The 11,762-nt window shown below is 34.3% G+C and overlaps 1 long non-coding RNA gene across 2 annotated transcripts; it reads left to right on the top strand.

Annotated features, from left to right (window-relative positions):
* Window positions 1-751: 751 nt before the first annotated feature.
* Window positions 752-9,038, top strand: LOC128558710 (uncharacterized). Of its 2 annotated transcripts, none has more exons than XR_008371889.1 (5): window positions 752-817; window positions 3,792-3,886; window positions 5,925-5,993; window positions 7,119-7,210; window positions 8,930-9,038. It is a non-coding gene; the product is annotated as an uncharacterized LOC128558710 (long non-coding RNA). The 2 variants fall into 2 exon arrangements; XR_008371890.1 differs by having other exon boundaries at window positions 760-883.
* Window positions 9,039-11,762: the final 2,724 nt, after the last annotated feature.

Raw genomic sequence — 11,762 nt, 5'->3', positions numbered from 1 at the left:
ATATTCAAAAAACCGATAGCAATCATTCAGTTCCTGCACAAATACAAAAAAATAAAATTTTTAAATTAAAATTTTATCTAGTATTACTGATACTTATAAATTTTAAAAAAAAATGAAAAAGTTCCCAAAAGAAAACGGGAAATCTAAAACCCGAACTTACAAATGCCCCGCATAACCTTTGCGCCCCGTACGAAATAAAAACATACAGGTCTAAATATCAATAGATTTTAATTCCGAGTTAAAAAATAAAAAAAAATTTTAAAATTTTATATTTTCCAAGAATATTAAATATCATTTAAATAGGTCGTATTTTTAAGATACGAAAACTAATTTCGCGACTTGGCGCATTTAAAACCTCCCTATAATATTATAGTCATATTAGTCCATGCTTATAGAGTTTAGAATACAATAATAGATGAATGAATAGGATTGAGGAGTAAGCTAAAAGCTTATAGGAACCTCTTTCCTGTGTATTGTGATTAATACATAATAAATTATTTAATTAACAACAAAAGTTTCAAACTAATTGCAAGATAGTACTTGCATGATGTTGTGGGTTTATTTTTTCTTGGCAGCCTTTAATAATATCGAAAATAATGCTGACCACGTATAGACATGTGTGCATGGAAAACAATGCTCTAAACTAGTAGTAGTTCGCCACATATGATAGGCCTATATTACACGATTGTAAAGAATATTAACTTACGCAAGTCTTGATTCGTGTATAAATTACCTCCCTTTTTTATGTCTCCGCCATTTGTACAGAGTTTGCAAGACAAATGGAAGTCAACTTCTGCAAGTTTATTTTTGAAAGCAGGTGTCATGTATATTTACGTTTTTATTAAGGAGTTTCTATTAGGAATGTTTAATATAGGATGTCACTGTAGGTATATTTTAATGGTTTTGTATGCATTTTGCTATTTTGAAGTCGAAAATTAGTCTCTGTTGATAGACGCTCATGAAATTCTAAAGAGACAGAAAATTCCACAGGTGCCAGACACATAACCAAATATTTTACTTAATAGACCTATATATATATATATATATATATAATAGATTTTTAATTATGTGTCTAGCACCTGTGGAAAATTCTTTGAGCGCAGTTTAATCTAGTCCAAATAATGTCAATTTTTGGGACTGCATGATAATTTTGACTGTCACCGGCTCTACATTACCAAACTTATTCAGCATATTTCTGATAGGAAATCCCCAATGAAAACACATGTTAGCTAAAAAAAATTCAGCTCAGATGTTTATATGTTGTTGCGGATCTCTGAGCTGCAACAGATTCCGTACTAAAACCTAATTTATATCCTCTTATTCAATATACACAACTTACTACTATTAAATATAGTAATAGATTTAATTCAGGTGCATCGACACTTAATAACAAAGTGAAAGTAGGCCATTTAATTACAATTTTGACATTTAACAGTACAACAACAGTCTTACAAATTATGATTCACTTGTTAAGTCTAATATGCCTTTCGGCCTAAGAAATACCTGCATAAAATGCCCCAAGGCTTCAACACGCAGTTCACAATGCATTTTGACTCTAACAGATATTACCTCTAATCTTCATCAATATTGAAGAAAGTCAAAATAAATAAGCCATGCCTAAAGACGCGGAAGACAGAAAAAGGGAAAAACAAAAGGAAATATTAAAGAGAGGAAGAAAAGAAAAATAAAAGGAAGAGAAACAAAGAATGAAAAAACTGAAAGGAAGAAAAAACAATGGAATATATGACCTCCAGAAAGAGAAAATTGTTGCCCATTAAAGGTCAACAGAAGTTACCATTTAATTTTATGCAAAAGGATGTCAACAATAACGAGGCACCGAAAAATGACATTATCCAAGACCGAGCCTACCGAGGTTGATCAAGAAAAGTCGAGTCAGTCAGAGCCTGAAACAACTGCATCTACTTAAAAACACATTAGAAAAATTCAATCTAATTGGTTTAAACTCTGGCCTTGGCTATATGAATCTGATGGTGTTTTATATTGTAAACCATGTGATGATAACAAGAAGAAAAACAATTTTATGTCGGATATAAGCTTCAAGCTTATGTTGTAACTTTTATATATAACCCACGTTAAATAAATATTATCTAATCTTATCTTAACTGGTTGCTCTATGTATAAAACCACATCAATCATGATCAATGACAAAACATGAAGCTCTCTCTGACCATGTTAATGCAACTGAGGCACCAAAACTTGTTATTGAATTTCAGCAGGCAGTCCAGCAATCACACTCTTTAGAAGATAAAGCTGTTTTAAAGTGTATAAAAACAGTATTATGGTTAGGTGTAAGGTTCTTTGTGTTGGTTTTTTAAATGACGTACACTCAAGTCTGAAAAGTATTAAATGTTACTTTATTTGCCATTGTTTTGAAATTCATAAATGATTGAAAATAAAGCTGTGAAGCTGTCACAGTGTTAAGTTACTATCACATGTAAGAGGTACTTTAATCTGCAAAGATACTGATTCCTAGAACACAAGTCGCAACTGTCTCGTAGAAATTTCCGAATGTCACATAAAATTTTCAAATGTCTCATAACTTTTTATGTATGACGAGAGATTGTCCCATAGACATAAATTCTTTCCCAGTCACTGAGGGTTGATAAAAATGTTTGGAAAAACAGCTGATTGAGGATTGATAAAAAATGTTTGGAGAAAAGATATTTAGAATTTGTATAATTAACTGATTTTGTGCAGCCAAAATGCAGTAAAGTAGTTACAAGATCAGGTTTCCATTCATGCTCTGCCCTTGCATCACTGATCTTCCCTCAAGAATTATCTTCTATAGTGATTAACTTTTTACAGAAAATAATATGAAGTTTTCTGTACTAGAACAGAAAGACATATCCAAACAGGATTTTCTAGGTGTGTGGTAATTGTGTGTACAAAATGTGAAAACAACTGATTTTGTTAAAATTTAAAGTAATTCAAGATCAGTATGAGGAATGATAGAACAGTGCATGTTGCTAATACAGAGACAATTTATTACAGGTTCTTCTCATGTAATATCCTCATGTATGAATGTCCCATCAACTAGTTGTAATTTATCATTGCATAGTAAGTTGATTATCATACACAATAAGCTTTTATACAGCTGGCTACAAATTTATTAAATTGTTTAACAAGTCATTCATTAAGAACATGTGCTTAACCTTTACCATGTGCCTGACACACTTGGTTCTGCTTTTGCAACCAGAGTAGATCATGATCAGACTGCATTGTTCGCTATTCAGTCGGTATCTTTTTAGTAAGCATCCCTTTTAACAGCTAATGGTACTGTCCAAACTGAAAGACAGACATGCTCATTATAGAAATTTACCAGGGTAAGGGTTAAACCACAGTCACACATGACTGAAAAAATGATGAGATTGTACATTTGTACCATATTTAGTCTGGTTACTGGCTAGATATTTTTTTTCAGAAAAAATAATTCTGTGATATAATTATTCTGACTTCATCAGTCTTGTTTCTGATTATCCAGTGTTTTAAGAAGAAAAGGGACATACTAATAATGTTACTTATACATTTGAATAGCCTCAGGAGTTATCTCCTGTAAATAAAACACAGGGTCTGAACACAGACTAGTACCATAGCCAAAAGCAAAGAAATGGAAATAAAAGTAAATTATGATAATCAGAACAAAAAAGACTTGTTGCCCCCACCCACTCACCCAATCCCCGCCCAGTCCTCTTATTAATATTAGATGATTTACTTCAACTTTTTATATAAATGTTGATATAGTAGCAGTATCTGAATGTGTGTTTTTACAGTTAATATGGAGGAAGCCTGATACTGTAGAAGACGGAAAGTTTTGTGCCTGAGATACCAGTCTTTAACTGTGGAGATATTGAAGTGCCCACGATAGGTAATGTTAGCCATAAACATTACTCACATTTAGCTTGACTACAATAAAAAGAGTTTCAGTTGTAGCCATTTCTGAGGCATCCACTCACTAAAGTTTTGCATATAAGCAGGTTTCTTTAAAATGTCTAGCCCTTAGGGTTTCAGACTTGACAAATGACTTTGGCATCATGAGATGTCAGGGGAAATAGCTTCTATTTTATGTGAAATATGCCCCTATTTTCACAAATCTTTTGCATCTTTGGGTGACCTCCTTTGGCAAGTCCAATGACTGTGGCTTACATTTAGAGCTCATCTGATTTTTTGAGAGAAAAAAAATCCGTTATTGTCATCACTTGATCAGCGTCAGCATTGGCTGGTTATTTTTTTTTGTTTATGTCAACTTTTCTCCTAAACTATCAAAGCTATTGCTTTACAACTTTCAACACTTGTTCACCATCAATAGCTGCCTCTGTACAGCAAGAAATATAACTCCAACCTGCTTTTTGCAAGAATTACAGCCCCTTTTGGACATAGAATATCAGATTTCTTGGTTTAGTTTTGTGTTTAGGTCACCTTTTCTCCTAAACTATCAAAGATGTTTCTTTAAAACTTGCAACACTTGTTCACCATCAAAAGCTGACTCAGTATAGCAAGCATTATAACTCCATCCTGCTTTTTGCAAGAATAACGACCCCTTTTGGACTTAGAAAATATCAGATTTCTTGTTTAAGTTTTGCTTTTATATGAAGTTTTCTCCTTAACAGTCAAATGCTGACTCAGCATAGCAAGTACCATAACTCTACATTGCTTTTTGCAAGAATTATAGCCCCTGTGGGACTTAGAAAATCATGGGTAGGATAATATTTCTATTATACATAGACAGAAAATAAAATCAGCATTTGCACCCACAAGGCGGTGCTCTTGTTGGTCAAGTTATGATACTTTTTCAGTTGCGGAAAATCTTTTGAAGCTTTTAAGGTAAACACCCATGGCATGTCCGCTCTCTAAGTTGAACAGGCTTCATCTGATCTTCACCAAACTTGCTGACAATAATTGTGGGCATAAAATCTCAGCCAAGTTTTATAACCATCCAAATCGAACAAGGCACTCTTGGATAATGGCCCTTGAATTACTCGAAAATCTGCAAATTTAGCTTTGGCCGCTCTCTTAAGTCGGAGAGTTTTCTTCCGATCTTCACCAACCTAACCTTGCTGACAATGTCTGTGGGCATAATATCTCGGCCAAGTTAGATAACAAGCCAAATCCCCCTAGGTACTCCTGGATTATGACCCTTGAATTACTTGAAAAACTGCGAATTTAGCCATGCTCGCTCTCTAAGTCAAACAGTTTTCATTCGACCTTCAACAAACTTGCTGACATGTTTGTTGCAATAATATCTTGGCCAAGTTCAATAACCAGCCAAATCGCCCCGGGCACTCTTGGATTATGTTCCTTGAATTACTCACCAAACTTCCTAATAATGTGGGCATATTATCTAGCCAAGTTTGATAACCAGCCAAATCGCCCCAAGCACTCTTGGATTATGGCCCTTGAAATACTCGAAAAACTGCAAATTTAATATTGCCCACTCTCAAAGTCGAACAGTTTTCATCAGACAGGCATATTTTGTAATAGTCTGGCACTCTTGTTTATGAAAGGTAAGACAAGATGGAAGGAGCTTCAAATAGTCAACTGCTCTGTCCTATGAAATCTCTTGGATTGTGTTTAAAAGCACAGATATTTGACATAGATTTTCTTTATTGTAAATTAATACAGGGTAAAGCTCAAAGCAAAAGCAAAAAAAAATTTGAGCAAAGGTTGTAAGTAAAGTATTGGTCAGAGATCAACACCAACAACTGTATTGTGTCGAAATTTAAATATTGGCTAACTATAAATCCTAAATAAAAAAATGATGTAAAGTTCTGGAAAGTACAACATTATTTTTACTGACCAATGATATAATTAATTGAAAGCTGTAGAATGCAGTTAACATTCAAGATTTACAATATTTACATTTTGGTTAATGTCAGATAATGTTTTGTAAAATTTTATATTTCCAGGACAAACCAGTGATGACTTTCAAGACATTTCGTCAGAACAGACTGTTCTGCGTATACCAAGCACTAGGGGTGAGCTTATTAGATATTATCAACATACGGTAACTTATTTTATTTAGGTCTGGTAGTAGAGCCTTTGATTATGGAAATGTGTGAACATATTTAACCAGTTTGTAAGTTCCAGTCTCTGGCGCACTGGCATTACAGTGCAATATTCTCTAAAAATAGGCTTGAATCCATGAGCTTTACACATTGTACATTACTTTTTAGCTCACTCGAGAATATCCAACCTTTTGTAACCCAGCTGGATGGCTTCCTTATATTACATCCAGATTGAGGTTTCAGCATCATTGAGAGGCAAGTGATTTTAAGTTGGTGACTTAAAGCACTCAGCCAGTGAGGCCTCTGCATTAATTAAAGAACAGTTGAAGCTGTGCATATAGTAAATATTTGCTTAAAGATGGTTAATCAAATTTTGGACAACTAATGGTTTTGTTCAAAACTTAATCAACCAATCATATACACTTACTTGTGTTTACTGAGTTCTCAAACCATGTCAGATTTTCACTGGAAGTATTTTTAAAATTTGATTTTCCTATCCTCAGTCCTGGTTGGTCAACCATCTTAGATAGCATAATCTTATCATAAGTATAAATTAAATAAACATAATTTGCCTCAGGAATTATAATTAATATAAACACTATTGTATTAAAGTTAAATAAATATTTGCATTGACAAGTACATACTTGGCCAAAATTAATTAGAAATGCAAGTTTATAAAATTATTATTACCTCCCTTTATCTCAGTTGTGCAACCAAGAAAGATTGAAAATAGATGAATTTCGAAGCTACACGATACTTTAAAAACTTGTCTTTTGTTTCTGGTAGCTGAAATATCCCACTCCCAGTATTTATCAAAAGCAAATTTAAAACAAGAAATTATATTGAAATCAAAAGAAAAAGGCCACTTTTTAAATACTTCAATATTAAAGGGAGGTGATTACAAATTTTCGTGAAAAGTAACAAAATATACATTTTCAATAGGGATCAGTCTTTTTGTTCCTTAAATAAAACTTAACAGAATATATGAAAAATGGAAAATGTCATAAAATGTGCATAAATGTGATTAATCACCTTAAAGTAAAAAATGATATTGATTATCAAAATAATTAAGACATGAAATTGACATGTTTGCAGACAACAGTGAGAGATGTGTGTTGGGACGTTGGAGTGTGAGAGAATGAAAAAACTGTACTCAGTTACTGTGCCAGGTGCCATATAATCTAATTGTAAGTAAGAAAGTATCCACTTCTATAATAACATAATACTAAGAGTTTGCTACTGTGCCTACTCACAGATTGTTCCAAGAGAATAATCAATACAAAATGAAGATACCAATAGTTACAATTCTAGTGTATAGATATATAGATAGTTTGGTAGTATAGATTGATTGACAGATAGTTTGAACTACTTCAGCACAGTTGTAGCAAATTGCTCAAATGGAAAATGACAAACTGGTTACGTGTTGCTTAAAACTGTAATGCTGTTGAAACTATGGTATATTTTCACTTATAAGACACATTTAATTAGAAGTCATATTTCCTGTTCAAAGTGTGGGGAGCCTCTTATAAGCATGTACTACCAGAGAATTAACAGAAAAAGAAGCCCAAAATTGCATGTTCGATGCTGGGTGCGTCTTATAAGCAAAAATATATGGTAATGTAAAACTTATATACATGTAGATAAGAAAAGAAGTGTCATCATAAACATATGATAAATTTGTCAAGTCATATTTATATTTCTGTTTTTGTAGGGAACTTATTTTTGTGGTTGTGTCAGTCAGCAAAATTAAGTCCCAGCAAACAAACAATGTTCCCATTCATTTTATCTTCAAAAGATAAAATCTACAGGTTCATATCCTCACGAAATAGCTGATTTGATCAAAATCAAGAAAATTTATGTCCACAAAATAAAATGATTTCACAGTTTAGTCAACATCATACTCGCGACCACCTCTATCAAGCGACTTTTGTATTAAATGAATAGTCAAAGTCTCTCCCAAATGTTGTCTGTACATAAATTCATTTCATTAAACAACTTTTTTATTTAACGACTAGCAACCACATTAATGTAGTCCTGACAGGTAAAATATTCAACAAAAGTATGTATAAAGCATCTGGGAACCAAAAGGCTACCAGACAGTTCTTCACCTGTGTGATTAGCGAGTATGTTTTTTATGTGACTGAATGCAGTTAACCTTTGTATCAGTTGAACTGAGAAACAATCCAGTTATAGATTTCATGGTTTGTGGATTTAGAAAAGGGTTTATGATGTTAAAACAGGTTTTGAAATCATGTGTGTGTTCATAATCAGATAAAATAAGATAAGATAAGACAAATTTTATTTTAAGTCTGCTAGACAGAAAACAGTATAATGTAAGCAGAAAGCGTTTTTTTTAACCAACTATAAATAAATGATAAATACAGTTACACGACAGTTAAAAATAACATTTCCTTTTATCTGACTGAAATTCATTAAGAAACCATTCCATTAAGAGACCACTTCTTGGCAGTCCCTTGGGTGGTCTCTTAATACAATATCAACTGTATGTTTTAATGTTAGTTGCATTTCTGACTATTTTTCATTTGTTTGTTTGTGCATTTATTTAAGATTGTTGGCAGGGGCCTCCATGGCCGAGTTGTTACAGTCGTTGACTTCAAACCATTTGCCCCTCATTGATGTGGGTTCGAAACCTCATTTGGGGCGTAGAATTCTTCACGTGAGGAAGCCATCCAGCTGCCTTACGGAAGGTCGGTGGTTCTACCCAGGTGCCTGCTCGTGATGAAATTGTGCACGGAGGGGCACCTGGGGTCTTCCTCCACTATTAAAGCTGGAAAGTCGCCATATGACCTAAAATTGTGTCGGTGCGACGTTAAACCTAACAAAATAAATAAATAAATAAAGATAGTTGGCACATCTGCTTAACTTTTTATTTTGTTTGAACATAGAAGGAAACATGCCGCAGTCCAAGAGGCACCAAAGACAGTCACCATAGAAACACCACAGACAGTCACCATAGAAACACCACAGACAGTCACCATAGAAACACCAAAGACACCATAGAAACACAAAGACAGTCACCATAGAAACACAAACAGAGGTGCCTTACATCCATATTGAAAAGCATGGACATGAATTAATTTCCAGATTTAACAGTAGTGTGAATGAAAGTTATTCAAAGGAGGATTTGGACTGGCATCCAGATGAAAGTTTTGCTAGTGACATTGCAGATACAGAGATAGAAGAATAATCATTGAATGAATGTACAGAGAGAAAATTTATCGTTTTCGAAAAACAGTTGGACAAATTGTGTGAAAAGTGTAATTTATGTGGGAGTAGACTTGTGATTAGGAAGAGAACAAAACATCTGTGCAAAATTCTTGTTGCTATGGCAACCAAAACAAAAGTAGAAAACAACAGGTAGAAAACCACTACGCCTTGGAGGAGATGTCAGATGTGATTTACCTGGTCACACTGTAAAGTTTGGAGCATACTGTCTGATTGATTTAGAATGAAATATGATTCTGGATTGCCAGTTATTTCAGGTAATTTTCTTTGTTATTCATTGCTTATTTAATATTCAGTACTGTTCTGTAAAAGTAACAGACTTTCCTGCAATAAATACAGAGGTGCCATAGAATTGTCATCTTCAGTTAGACATCATTCAGTACAAATGCTAAGGATTCAAACAACATCATGTAATCAAAGCCTTGAAATGTCTGATGGTTGCAGGGTTTTGGTAGATCTATTTTCTGTTTAATTGCCAGTCTATGACTATATATGAATGAGAAACAAATACAAATTTAATTGCCTCATATCTAAGATGAACTCTGCCTGACTTAGCCTGTGACGTAACCATGGGCTGGAATACCTTATCATTGATAGATCTTATATAATCTAAATGGTCAGTGTGAGTGGATACAGGTTGAATAAGAACTGCTTGTTCATTGATAATTTATCTGCATTGTTCATGAATGGGACTATTTTGTGTAGCACATGAACATCTTTTGGATGTGATTGGGAATAAAATAAAGTTGCTATGATTGTCAGAAATACACTTTAACTTTGGTAGCAGGATAAACCCGCAGCCAAAAAAGCACTTTGCTCTACCAAGTGATGTAACTGGATATGCAAATATAGATAATATGAATAATTAATGATAATGTTACCATTTCTTATGCATGTAGTTTCATTACTGCTATTACAGGGTAAAATTGTAATAAGTTATAAAGTTGGTCATTTGTCTTGTGTCTGAGATAGGTATTATAATGTTTTGCTCATTCAAAATGGAACGTATTGTTACTTTACAACAGAAAGCTTATACAATGATGTCACATAAATTGTACATGCAGCAAACAATATACTACTGTGAAGTCATTTAAATTTGCTGGAATGAAATTTCGTGCAAAAGTGAAGAAGGACTGTTTTGCCCGGGCTTTAATTCGCGCATTTTCAATTTTAGAAAGGAAACAATATGATCAAAAATAATAAGAGCTCGGTCTTAATTTGCGCATTGGTCCTAGCGCGAAATACGCGAAAATTCGTTCTACACGAATAAAAATGATTTCGTGTAGTTGTAGTAAATATAACTGTTTAGATTCTTGCAGTATATATTTCAGAGTAATGAGGTAAAGAATTCTTACCGGATGGAGACGGAAGGTTTGAAGCCTTGTTTACACTTTATCAATGTCTAAACATTTCCCACATTGTAACAGATAGACAGACATGTCCAGTTGAAAAAGTATATGAAATAGCAACAACCAAAAATTACTTACTGGTTTGATGTCTGGCATGTTGCTAAAGGGAGGATTTGAATTTTTGTTTGTTTTTTTTTGTTGGATTTAACGTCGCACCGACACATGATAGGTCATATGGTGATTTTCCAGCTTTAATGGTGGAGGAAGACCCCAGGTGCCCCTCCGTGCATTATTTCATCACGAGCGGGCACCTGGGTAGAACCACCGACCTTCCGTAAGCCAGCTGGATGGCTTCCTCACATGAAGAATTCAATGCCCCGAGTGAGGCTCGAACCCACATCGATGAGGGGCAAGTGATTTGAAGTCAGCGACCTTAACCACTCGGCCACGGAGGCCCGAAAAAAAAAGTTAAGTCATATTGTAGAGGAATGCAACCTAAGCCCATTGACTATTTATTTTATTGAACTAACACGTGACCAGATTTTCCATGAGAGAACGGAAGTGTGAAAGTCAAGGTCATTACGGAAAGTTGCTTGGAAAGGGTCGTTCTTCGGAAAATATTACTGTCGAAAAATAAAAAAATTAAGTGTAGGGATTCGATTTCAAAGTAAAAGATATTCGGAAATTAGTGAGAAACAGTTCTTATAAAAGTTCGTGAACAGTAAAAAGTGTGCATTAATTTGAGATTACGCCGGATTTGTATTTGGACTGAAAAATTTCTCGAACTCTGATGGCCGAAATGGCCGAGACAAATCAGTTGTCTCTGCAAATGAAAACATTGAAACGAGCACAGGAATTGTCTCGTGTTAAAGCTGGGAAATCCGGATAACGACGAAATGCCTACCACGGACTGCAGCAAAATAATGAATTGGACCACGTGGGAAATCCCGGCTCGCCAGAACGAGGCTCAGAGCACGAGGTTGGGCCGTCACGGCATTTAGACATGACCGGAAGCGGCGATTTGTGGGGAAAGACGGTATGATTGAATAGCGAAAACTAGTAGATCTCGCAAAATCTAATCAAATTAGAGAAATCTAGACATAAAATATAAACTAATGCATATTTTTAAAAATCCTTCTAAGCT

The sequence above is a fragment of the Mercenaria mercenaria genome, chromosome 7 (assembly GCF_021730395.1).
Source record: "Mercenaria mercenaria strain notata chromosome 7, MADL_Memer_1, whole genome shotgun sequence".
In the NCBI taxonomy this organism is placed as follows: domain Eukaryota; kingdom Metazoa; phylum Mollusca; class Bivalvia; order Venerida; family Veneridae; genus Mercenaria; species Mercenaria mercenaria.
Note: the sequence above shows the minus strand (reverse complement) of the source record. Positions and strands in the feature narration are given on the sequence as shown.